The following is a 13,204-nucleotide window of genomic DNA, read 5'->3' on the forward strand; positions in this document are numbered from 1 at the left end:
TCACAATCACGGCAGAAGGCAAGGAGGAGCAAGTCACATCTTACATGGATGGCAGCAGCAAAAAGAGAGTTTGTGCGGGGAAATTCTCATTTTTAGAACCATGAGATCTTTTGAGATGCATTCATTAGCATGAGAACAGTACAGGAAAGACCCTCACCCATAATTTAATCACCTTTCACTGTGTTCCTCCCATGACACCTGGGAATTGTGGGAGTCACAATTCAAGATGAGATTTGGGTGGGGACACAGCCAAACCATATCATTCCACTCCTAGACTCTCCCAAATCTCATGTACTCACATTTCAAAACCAATCATACCCTCCCAAGAGTCCCCCAAAGTCTTAACTCATTTCAGCATTAACGCAAAAGTCCACAATCCAGCGTCTCATCTGACACAATCTCTTCTGCCTTTGAGCCTGTAAAATTAAAAGCAAGTTACTTACTTCCTAGATACAATGAGGGTATAGGCATTGGGTAAATACAGCCATTCCAAATGGGAGAAATTAGCCAAAACAGAGGGGCTACACCATACAAGGACGAAATCCAGTGATGCCGTCAAATCTTAAAGCTCCAAAATGATCTCCTTTGACTCCATATCTCACATCCAGGTCACAATGATTGATGCAAGAGGTGGGCTGCCATGGTCTTGAGCAGCTCTTCCCCTCTGGCTCTGCAGGGTACAGCCTCCCTCCCAGCTGCTTTCACAGGCTGGCATTGAGTGTCTGCGGCTTATCCAGGTGCATGATGCGAGCTGTCAGTGGAGCCGCCATTCTGGGGTCTGGAGGACAGCGGTCCTCTCGTCACAACTCCACTAGGTGGCGCCCCAGTAAAGACTCTGTGGGGGGGCTCCAACCCCACCTTTCTTTTCCACACTACTCGAGCAGAGGTTCTCCATGAGAGTCCCACCCCTGCAGTAAACTTCTGCCTGCACATCAAGGCTTTTCCACACAGCTTCTGAAATCCAAATGGAAGTTCCCAGATCTCAATTCTTGATTTCTCACAGGCTCAGTGCTACATGGAAGCTGCTAAGGGTTGGGGCTTGCACCCTCTGAATCCACAGTCTGAGCTGTACCTTGGCCCCTTTTAGTCACAGCTGAAGCAGCTGGGACTCAGGACACCAAGTCTCTAGACTGCACACAGCACCGACACCCTGAACCTAGACCACGTAACAATTTTTGCCTCCTAGGCTTCTGGGCATGTGATGGGAGGGGCTGCCATGAAGACCTGTGACATGCCCTGGAGACATTTTCCCCATTGTCTTGGAGATTAACATTCAACTCCTCATTACTCATGCAAATTTCTGCAGCCAGTTTGAATTTCTCCACAGAAAATAAGATTTTATTTTTAATCACATTGTCAGGCTGTGAATTATCCAAACTTTTACGCTCTGCTTACTTTATCAAATTGGATGCCTTTAACAGCACCCAAATCACATCTTGAATATTTTGCTGCTTAGAAATTTCCTCCAGCAGGCCGGGCGCGGTGGCTCAAGCCTGTAATCCCAGCACTTTGGGAGGCCGAGGCGGGTGAATCACGAGGTCAAGAGATCGAGACCATCCTGGTCAACATGGTGAAACCCCGTCTCTACTAAAAATACAAAAAATTAGCTGGGCATGGTGGCGCGTGCCTGTAATCCCAGCTACTCAGGAGGCTGAGGCAGGAGAATTGCCTGAACCCAGGAGGCGGAGGTTGCGGTGAGCCGAGATCGCTCCATTGCACTCCAGCCTGGGTAACGAGAGCGAAACTCCGTCTCAAAAAAAAAAAAAAAAAAAAAAAGAAATTTCCTCCAGCAGATACCCTAAATCATCTCTCTCAAGTTCAAAGTTCCACAAATCTCTAAGGCAAGGGCAAAATGCCACCAGTCTCTTTGCTAAAACATAACAAGGAGCTACCTTTGCTCCAGTTCCCAACAAGTTGCTCATCTCCATCTGAGACCACTCAGTCTAGACCTTATTGTTCTATCACTATCAGCATTTTTGTTAAAGCCATTCAACAAGTCTCTAGGAAGTTCCAAACTTTTCCACATTTTCCTGTCTTCTTCTGAGCCCTCCAAACTGTTCCGACCTCTTCCTGTTACCCATTTCCAAAGTCACTTCCACATTTTCAAGTATCTTTTCAGCAACACCCGATTCTGCTGGTACCAATTTACTGTTTTAGTCCATTCTCATGCTGCTGATACAGACATACCCGAGACTGGGCAATTTACAAAAGAAAGAGGTTGATTTGGACTCACAGTTACATGTGGCTGGGGAGGCCTCACAATCATGGCAGAAGGCAAAGAGGAGCAAGTCACATCTTATACAGATGGCAGCAGGCAAAAAGTTTGTGCAGGGCAGCTGCAGTTTTCAAAACCATCAGATCTCATGAGACTCATTCACTATTACAAGAACAGTGCAGGAAAGACCAGCCCCATAATACAATCACCTCCCAACGGGTTCCTCACATGATACATGGGAATTGTGCGAACTGCAATTCAAGGTAGGATTTGGGTGAGGACAAAGCCAAACCACATCAGTAGGGTAGTGATTTCTCATTAATATTATAATACACATAAGAAAGTAAAGTTGAAATGTCATCCATCAATAAAAAAAACTTAACCTATCAGTTTACTATTATTATAAAACTAAAATGTCTGACCATCAATGACTCCAATCTATTATTATGTCTATTCTAAACCTGTATCAGGTCAATCAAAGTCACTGTAAAACTGACAAGAGTTTTGGAAAATATAACCTCCTTTAAATAGGCCCATTACTGTCTTGCTTTTTGTCATCCTTTCTCATTTCTTACAATGCCTGACATGTACCCTCCATGATGAGGGACAAGCTCAAATATTAGTTGATATATTTATGACAGTTGTGATCTACCAGATGATTCCAAATAACAAATTTTAGAATCACAGTGCATGAGTAGAAGGTATTCATATTTGAAGGATGCACAAGATGACTTGCCTTTTATAATGCCTTTTTATATTTTGATGAGATTATTCAAAATTCACTATGTAATTTTTTTCTTTTCAAAGGTATTTATTTCTTTCACTTTTTTGTATTACCGAAAACTTCCATTTCTGGTCTTTTCTGTATCTTACTAGATCTATTAAAGAGCATTTATGAATTTACTTCTTTCTTTCCAACTAATGTTTCTGGAACTCTGTCTATTTTGTTGTCCTTTACCTTTTTTAAATGGAGGTTTTAATAGGCAGGTAAATAGCAAAGAATGGCAGTAACAATATTAACATGCTCCCTTTGCAAAACTGCTTCTTGCATGTATAATTGTACTTGATTATTATTTCATAAAAGCAACAACTATCACGTAAGACAAGCAAATATATTGTTTTTACAAATAAGAAAAGCAAATCTCAGAGAGGATGGGACTTGCCAAGCTGAGTTGGATAAACACATACATTTCTATGGAGACTTTTTCCATCTAATCACTTTAAAGATTAAAATAAAGTAATGTTATTAGAGCTACTACTACTGGTTGATATTTTCATGTAACAGGTGCCGTTTTAGTACCTGATCTGGATCTTATTCAGTGATAATAAAACAACACTACTACAGGAGCACATACATTTTTTCCCCATTTTATGAATAAAGAAACGGAGACTTCTATGTAAGGAAATGAGAAAATAAAACGGGAGAAAGAAAAACAGAAAAAGGGCCTCCGAGAGTCTGTCCACCCTGCCTGTCCATCGAGCCCTCCACCCAGAGGGCCACAGCTTCATTCTTTTTCTGCCAAACCAGAGCATGGAACTTCTCTCTGTGACTTGCACACCTAAAACCCAGATTCTTATCCGGTAACTGGCCAGTCAGGCCCTTTCACTCAGCAACAGACTCCTCCCAGCCCCCGTCGCAGGCTATTTCTGCCTTCTCTCTCTCTCTCAAAGTTTCCCAGCATCTCTAAACAAAAGCATTGGGGGGGAGACTTATCAGGGACATGTCAGAAACACTGAAAATACTTAATTTCACCTCAGGCAAGAGAAGCCTGGAACAGAGGCCTGGCTGTTCCTCCAGATAACCTTTCATGTGTCTTACAACAAGAAAACAAGATCAGAACGAATATCTCAGCTAATTATCCGTAGAGAGCCATGGGGGAAAAAAAGAAAAAGAGAGACAGAGAGAAAGAGACTATATTTCATAATCCTCTGCTGCAAGCAGTGCCACTTTTTGTTGTTAAAGAGAAAAACTGTACCAGATGCTTACTGAAAAGGATAAGGAAGACTTTATTCAGCTATATTGCAGTAAGAGTCAATACTGCGATAGGGAAGACAGGTTAAACTACAAAAGAGAAATAGAATCTAGGGCCTCAAACTCACTATGCCACAGGGAAAGGCAAGCTTGGGAACTGAGTCACCAGTACTTTCTTCCTTTTGTTCCCCAACAAATAGCTGCAATTTCACAACGCCATGAGCAACTCCCTGCATCATAGCCTCATCTCCTCTAGTTCCTCTTTTCACGTGTTTGTCTGATGTAAAATGGAGGTTCCTGTCTGAGAGAGAATGCATAATCTGACTTCTACTCCCTCCTTCCCCCTGTAAAATGTAGATTTACTGAGGCAAATCAAAGCCTCACAAGAACGTAGCCACTGGCCTCACCGCCTACTCCCACTTCTGTATTCATTCTTCCTTCCCTTCCTGCTTGCTCTTTCCCCTTTTCTACGAAAATTCTCAAAACCCTTTTTGAAAAAAGCACACATTACAGATGCTCCTGTGGTTCGTGTTTTTCCCAGGCTTGTTCTCAGCCTTGGCAGAATAAAGCTCTAATTGACTAAGACCTGCCTAGGTCACTTTTTGGTTTACAGAGCTCAACTCCAGAGAGTTTTTAAGTCCTAGGGTGAGTTAGAGTACGTCTCGGGGTAGGAGAGGCTGGTCAATGTGATCAGGCCACCTGTGTTTGCTAACTGTGCTTAACAAAGTTAAACTTTACCTTCCCATAGAGACTGGGAAAGAGGTGTCTTACCTCTCTTGATGATTACATTACAAAGGAATGGTTCCTAGGTCTGCGAGAAGGACATTCCCAGTTGTAGATGTATATCTCAGAAAGGCAGAAATTTAGATTTTGCGAGTATTCTAATGTAAACTCTCTAAGAAAAAGGAGATCAGGGGCCGACAGTCAGGAAGAAACCTGTCTAAAGTTTAGTCCAGCTGAGGGGACAATAAGGCCATGTTGTTCATCTTTATCTAAATCAGATAAATCTGCCAAAAAAACACATCTACTTGGCTGTCAAGAAATTCTGTCATATGTAAAGAGGGAAAGTGTCATGGAGTGTTTCAGAAGAATCACAAGTGTTTAACACAACTTAGAACATTTGGCAAGGCCTCTACCCCAGTCCACACTTGACACCACTGACACACTCACTGCCTGTTTTCGTGGCCACTCACTAAAATTTGCATAGTGCCACAGCTTCCTTGCCAATCTGTCGCCTGTGAAGCAGTGTCATTGTCTGGGTTAAATACCCAAGGTTCATTGCCTCATGTCAAGGACATCAAGGACACAGACATACGTGCAGTAAGGTTAAGAGCAGAGGTTTAACAGGCAAAAGAAAGAGAAAGGAGAACAGCTCTCTCTCCTGCAAGAGAGAGGGGCTCCTCGGTGGGACTTGCAGCCTGCGTGGGAGAGCACAGGTTTTCATAAACAGGCTTGAGGAGGCGGCGTCTGATTTACATAGGGCCCAAAGATTGGCTGGACCCGGTGTGACGTTTACATAGCATGCAAAAAAGCTGGCCACTCCACCCTAATCTTCTTATGCAAATAGGTCTCTACCTGGCCATTGCCAGGTTGCCCGTTGACAAGGAAAAGAGAAGGTAGAGCCACCATGTTGGACATGCCTCGCCTCCAGGTAGCCATTTCCCATTGGCACAGCTGCTGGCATCCACCAGTGCCAGCTTCCAGCTCGCTTGTCTATGTCTGCAGCTCGATTTTACAGGGTGCTCTTTGTTAGAAAAGAAAATGATTTGGGGGCCGCTTTTCATTAAAAGGAAAACCTTACCAAGGACTTCTTTACCCTCACTATCTGCCTAAATAATGTCTTAACTCCTTTATCACCTAGAGATTCTTCATTAATTCCCCACAGCTCTTGGCAGTCTCTGGGATCATCGTTCTTCATGATTTGCCCTATGACCCGAAAATGACCCAGAGCCAGAAGGAGGGGGAGGGGGAGGGGGAGCGAGAGGGGGAGGAGGAGGGGGAAGGCGAAGGCGAGGGGGAGGGGGAGGGGGAGGGGGAGGGGGAGGGGGAGGGGGAGGGGGAGGGGGAGGGGGAGGAAATAGCAAGATTTAGAAAAAACTACAGGAAACATTTTTCTTCCAAAAGATCGTATGTCTTTCTCACATTAGATTTTTCCAAAAACAAAAGCATAGGTGGAGATTATATTCTGAGTACCTGGCAACTTTTGCTTCTGCTCAGTCAACGCAAAAAGTCATAAATAAGGATCTTGGCGTACATGTGGCCACCATCATGGGATGCAAAGAGGTAGTTCTTTACGTTTTTTCCTGATTCACATGGCAGAGAATAAAAAAGATAATAATGAGGGAGTATCCTGCCTTTTATGTTTGTGTGTGTTTACTTAGAAATGAAATGTAATCATTAAAAAACCAAAAGATTCAATGTTTCTTTTTCCACGTGGATAGGACAGTAACGATAATAGTTACATTTCAGATTTTACCTTTTAGTTTTACTTGTTTTGATTTTTCTGTATTTTATACAATAGCCAACAAAATATCATCAGTTTCTTGTGAAATGAAAAAATTACAAAAGTTAAGGAAATCATTAAAGAAAGTGAAAAATGTTTCATATCAATAATATTAGCACTCCTGGAAAATGTCTTTTTTAAAATAAAACTTGAAACAATGAGTTTAAATGAGATTCAGGCATATCAAACCTTTTTTCCCCCTGCAATAATCTTAGGGGAAAGTCAATGAAAAGTCATGTGTATTTAAATAAACACTTAAACATGCACTAGGACATTCTGGGACTCTAAATCTTCGCTAATAACTTGTCTTTGTCTCTGACAACAAAAGATCTGTTACAAGTAAGTTTCCATCATCTAATGTCCACACAATACCCAACCAGCACTGCAGCCTCATCTACTGAAATAACCCAGTAAATATTAGCCTATCAGGCTATGTCTTTTCTTTAAAATTACACTTCAAATGGTAAAGAAAGCTCTGCATCGTATGGGGAATTTGTCAGATAAAAAAGGTACAACTGGGAAGAGAACAAAGCTATTATATTATGAAAGCTTTCTTATTTTCATATTTCCATTGTGTGTTCTTATTCTTTTTTTCCGATGGCTTACCCAAGTTCCTGGCACAAAGCTTCCAATTAACTAAAGGGAAGTCCTGTCTAGACTAGATAACATCAGATTTTTCTTGTCTAAAAGATAACGCCTTTTATCTCTTATTAGTGTTATAGATGTATTCGACTAATTTCTAGCTAGATTGTTACATTTCTTACATTTCTGTTCCTAAAATCAGTGATCAAGGAAAGTGACCTTAGAATAACTAGTGTTGCTACAAATAGCTACTTTTTATTTTTACAAAAGAAGAAATTTTTATTTGGAGAGTTGATAACAAAATTACATTCAGTTAACTGGATCACATGCATTGAGTCAATCTAGAACCTACCTTAAAGTGTCAGACTACTAAAAAAGAAATAGACTACTTCCCAATATTAGAATATTAATTACATAGTATTTAATTCTTATACATCAATGAAGTAAATAGTTATATAAGGTCTTTATTTAGTAGCATGGTTTATTTTCTACATATCAAGTAATTGTTTGGCAATCATTTATATAGATAATAACAGATTAAGATTTTGTACCGCAATTAAAAATAAAAAAATCACCAAAGTTGATAAAAGTATGCCAAGAAGCTGGGGTCAGTACTGGTCCATGGCCTGTTTGGAACTGGCTGCACAGCAAGAGGTGAGTGGTGAGTGAGTAAGCAGGCACATCACATGGCAAGCAAGTGAGGGAGACAGAGAGCAAGAGAGAGAGAGAGAGAGACAGAGAGAGAGAGAGAGAGACAGACAGACAGAGAGGTGCCACACACTTTTAAACAGTCAGATCTCATGAGAAGTCACAAACTATCATGAGGACAGCACCAAGGGGATGGCATTAAACCATTCATGAAAAGTTCACTCCCACAATCCCATCTCCTTCCACCAGGCCCCACCTCCAATACTGGGGATTACAATTCAACATGAGACTTAGACGGGGACTCATATCCAAACTGTATCACCAGGGATCGCTGCAATGGTCTTATCACTGGGTTTATTACATTTTCTTTTCCTCACATCTTGAATCCTTCCTGCACTATATGACTAAACCCATTTTTACTCAAACATAATTTTCCTTTTTCAGTTATTTTCTGAAACAACTTCTCTACCTAAATGTTATCGGTTTTAGATATTCACAGTGCTCCTTAGAATTGACTCCTGAGAAAACTTGCAGTAAAGAAGCCTATTTAGATATGTTTAATCAGCATTTCCCAACCTTATTTAGACTCGACCTTATTTAGAACTCTTCCTTGTTGTGTGCTTTGAGAAAGAGACTCTTTTGCATTTAGCGAGTTTCATGGATCCCAGAAGCTTTACTTGCTTGCAATAGAGAAAGCAAAAATCAACCAAAGGTGTCTTATTTAAAAAGAAAACAAAATTAAGTACATCACATTAGCATAGATTTAGGCACATAAATTCCTTTTGCTACTTTTCTCTGATTATTTAGCTTTTTTAAAAATAAATTAATACATGCTTACTATGAAACAATTCAGGCACACATATTTCAACTAGTGATTCCCTATTAAAGGAGGTGATTCCCATCCTTCCCCAGATGCCTTCAGATGGTATCTGATGTAACTGGGCACATTGGGATCTTTGTCCTATCCCCTCTGCTTGAAATAGAGTTACAAGTCCTGTTCACGCATGTTTTCCTGAAAACAAACAGCAGGAGAGGCAGAGCGCAGCCACAGCACATCACTGACAGCGACTCACCTGCCACAGGTGAGGGGCCCCATAGCATGATGCAAAAAGGTAGATACTGCAACTAGTGGGAATCATTTCCAACACTAACGAGAAACAAAATGCTAGTAACTTTGATTTAAACAGAATGAAGCAGTTTTGATAATTCATCAGAGTATGACTATCATTAAAGGAGTAAATTTTCTTCAATTTTTTTTTTTTTTTGCTATGAGCAATATCCTTACCTGAGAATTATGATAAAAAAAGAACAGCCTTTTCAAATTTTTTTATTAAAACAATATGTGTATATGGTTAAAAAAATCAAGCGCTATAAAAGGATTTTAAAATGAAAAGTAATAATATTGAGCCCAACCTCCGCCCATCCACCCCACACCACTTCCTACTTCTGTTTCTGTTTTTATTTCTCATATTGGTCACCTCTCCTACTCAAAACAATGTGCCTACAGCATAATTTCTTAAGTATTCGAGGTGTTATCTATTCACTCTGCTCTAAGAAATAGGATTATCATTTTGGTTGTGTTTTAGTTAATTACATTCATCTATGTTAACAGTATATTTAAATATTCTGTTATTGCATGTACTTTAAACAATGTTAATATTTATGTTTTGTACTAAGGCTACTTTTTGCATATTCTATATTTTGCCTATCAGTCTATTCTAAAAATTGAAAACGTATTTACTACTATCTTTAAGAGGGGATTGTGCATATCGGTACTCCACATATATCCTTAATCTGTTGTAAACTCTGCCTACTCTTGTAGGGGTGGGATACCTCAAACCGCATTTCCTCATCAAAGCATAAGGACGCTTTCCTTCAGCCGTTTCCGTGGCGGTTTTTACCAGTAACCAGATGTCCACCAATCAGTTGTACCCAATTCCCTAATTCACTTCTGGATTCTTGGAGCCATCCAAAATGGTGCTCCTATTACTGTATTTTGCTTGGCCATGTTATGTGTAAGTTCACATCCCACCCTAAGATCTGCAGTATTACAAATCCCTCCGTATTTAGCAAAATTATTTTCCACCTTGATAGCTCAGTGTATTTTTCTCATAAAATAAAGGTATTCCAGTCCCTTAAGTATAGATTATAATATTGTAGCCAGAGGGTTCTAGAATCAATTTAAGAGTCATCCAATGAGATGCACTTAGATAAATGTTAGAAGCCAGCGTAGGAGAGAAGCCATTCTTTCCCAGGCAGAGATAGCAGCGGGGACACCTGGACTGCAGAAACATGAGTGTTTGCAGCAGCCAGCTAGATTCCATGTCCCCTGCCAGTCCCTGCCCTGGGGCCAGCAGAGTTCCTTGTGACTTCTGTGAGGATTTCCTGCAGCTTTCTCCCCTAGGAGACAGTTGAAGCTTCCAAGCCTCTAAGTTCAAATTGTAAAAGTGGGGCCAGAGATCCTACTGGCAGTGCCGTAATCTTCACCCTTCAGCCCTTTGAATGATTACGTAAGCACTTCATCTCTTGCCATAAAACCCATTCTCCTTAAAAGACTATTCAGTGTTTTCTCCACACTGAAACCTGACTGGTACATGTTTATGAATATTCTGTTCACAGAAGAGCCAAGTAGCGTGTTAGGCGTACGTTCCTTCTTTGTAGGTCTGATGGCATTACCTCTATGCCATGCAAAAGAAAACATTCGCTCACCCCACGTCACTGGCTCAGCATCATGCCCCATTCACGATTCCTTTACACTTGACTCACAGCTTTGCTTTTCATGGAGGTGAACTTTTTATTATCTTATTGACGGAAACTAACATATGCTTTTGTCACTGTATCACTAACCATCCAGCATCGTAAGCATATCCTTTTAAAATTCCTTCATTAAAATGATATGACCTACTCTTTGGAACTATTGTTTTTCAGATCTGGTAATACAACTGCTATCCTAAGATTAACACAAACCAAACTCCTGGATTAGTGCCACTGTTTATTATATTCCTTTGAATCATTTTATTTTTTGCTTTCTTTCCTTTCTTGTTTTTTCTTAGCATGTATTTTTAAGTAAATTCTTCCAAGCATAGGTACATGAATATCACACTTTCTAGGTCCCTGTGTTTCTGGCACATTTTAGTTTGCCTTCTCACTTCATTAACAGTTTGACTGAGTATGAAATTCTAGTTTCAATCCATTTTTCCTCAGAGCCTTTATGCATTGATCTGTTGTTTTCTGGTGTTCAGGATTTTTATGCTGTTGTGATTCTTCCTAATATATAGGGAGCATTTTCCCCGCCACTCTGGAAGTGTGTAAGACCCTCTCTTTGTCCTTAGTACAGGAAATTTTACAAATGTGAATCCAAGTGTGTCTTATCTTCCTTTGCTCTGGTTGTCGGTAGCTTTTTTACTCTGAAGCCTCAGTTCTCTCTTTAGCTGTGTGAAATTTGCCTTTCTCCCTCTCTCTCTCTTTTTTTTTAATTTCCACACCCCATTTTTCTTTGTTTTCCATTTCTGGACCCTCCATGTTGTAACTCTAATATTAACTTGTCTCTGTTTTATCTTTTCTTTCTAGTTACCTTTACTTCTATCATTGCTTTATTTTCTAAGAAACTTCATCAGTCTTATCTAGAAACTCTTCTGCAGAATATTTTACTTTAGTAAAGGCATGTTTAATGTCTACAAGTTTGTTCTTGTTCGCTAACCTTTTATATATTTTTAATTTTTTTGCATGACATCTTCTGTTTACTGAATTATCTCCATTTCTATTGGAATGTGCTCTATTTCCTTTTATTGGTTTTTGGTTTTAGGCTATTAGTATTCTTCATATATTTCGGATGTTTTCTAGATTTAAAATGAAGTCTTGGATTGTGGGGCCAGGTAGCTGGATGGTTAGCGACACCGCGACAGCAGGTTTCCTCTACTCGGTAGGTGCTGAATTCCTTCTCTTGGTTATACAAATATATGCATTTATATTTTACCTCTACTTCTTTTCTCTCTGTAGAAATCTATGTACCTGAGCATGACTTGGAACTGGCTGGCTTTGGTTGGGTCTTCAGATAGGAAATCTTTGGGTGAGGAAGGCCTCCCAATGCCAGAATGGGGAAGGGTTTAATTTCGGGCCAGAGGACCCACAGTGGGAGTCTTACACTTTAGCGGAGGAGCCTCATATTTTTCTCTATGCTCTGAACACGATGGCAGGGGAGGGAGAGGGGCAGGGAGTACAGGAAACCAACATCTGTGGACAAAATGGAGATCTACCCAGTGAGGGCTCCTAAAGGGAGCTTGGGTTAGAGATAAAACCACAGCAAGAGAACTGGAGACAATTTCAGACATTCTCAGTTTGAAAAAAAAACTATAATAAGGAAAGAAAAATAGGAAAATGGACCAGCCTAGGCAACATAGTGAGATTCTATCTCTACATTAAAGAGAAAAAATTTGCCAGGAGTGGTGGAAAACACATACAGCCCTAGCCACTCAGGAGGCTGAGGCAGAAGGATCCCTTTAGCTCAGGAGTTTGAGGCTGCAGTAAGCTATGGCTGTGCCACTGCACTGCAGCCTGGGCAACAAAGCGAGACCCCTCTCTCTAAAAAATAAATAAATTAATTTTTTAATAAAAAATAAAAAACAGGAAAAGTAGCACCTCAAATGAATAAAATAAAATGAAATGCTCAACCATTTTAAATACTCAATAAATGCTCACTGAGCATACTCCATACGCTCGCTCAGAGTTGTTCAGTTGCTGTGTTCTTCAACTTAATTGTTTCATTGTCTACAGATGAGTAATTCTGTATCTCTCTAAATAGAGCATTTTCTTCCTGCTCCCTGCCTCTCGGGAGACTAAGCATAGGTGAAGTGTAGCCTAAAGATGTCCTTACCTGCTGGCATGACTTGGCACCTGGGAGAGGCAGACTCTTGGCACAGTTAATGTTTACATCACCACAGCCCTCACAAGGCTAAATGCTATGAGGAAGTTACAAAAATCAGAGCCAGCCCGGGGCTGCTCCTAATTCTCATCATGTTGTGAGTACTTCCAATTATATGCATTATTTACATGGTATTGTTTGGAATTGTTGTAACTTACCATATAAATTCATTGCTTGGTTCTTACAATGTTTTATATACACAGGGGGTCTCTGCATTATATTTTCACTATAAATACATGTCCTTATTGCTTTGCTTACTCTTTAGTCCCTGGGAAATCTGATGGATTTTTAATTTTTAATTTTCTTTTTCTTTTTATAAAGTCAAGGCTTCACAAAGTGTAATCACTTTGTGAGTCAAACACT

This window comes from Aotus nancymaae, unplaced genomic scaffold (genome assembly GCF_030222135.1).
Source record: "Aotus nancymaae isolate 86718 unplaced genomic scaffold, 86718_ANA_hifiasm-v0.15.2.pri h1tg000025l, whole genome shotgun sequence".
Classification (NCBI taxonomy): domain Eukaryota; kingdom Metazoa; phylum Chordata; class Mammalia; order Primates; family Aotidae; genus Aotus; species Aotus nancymaae.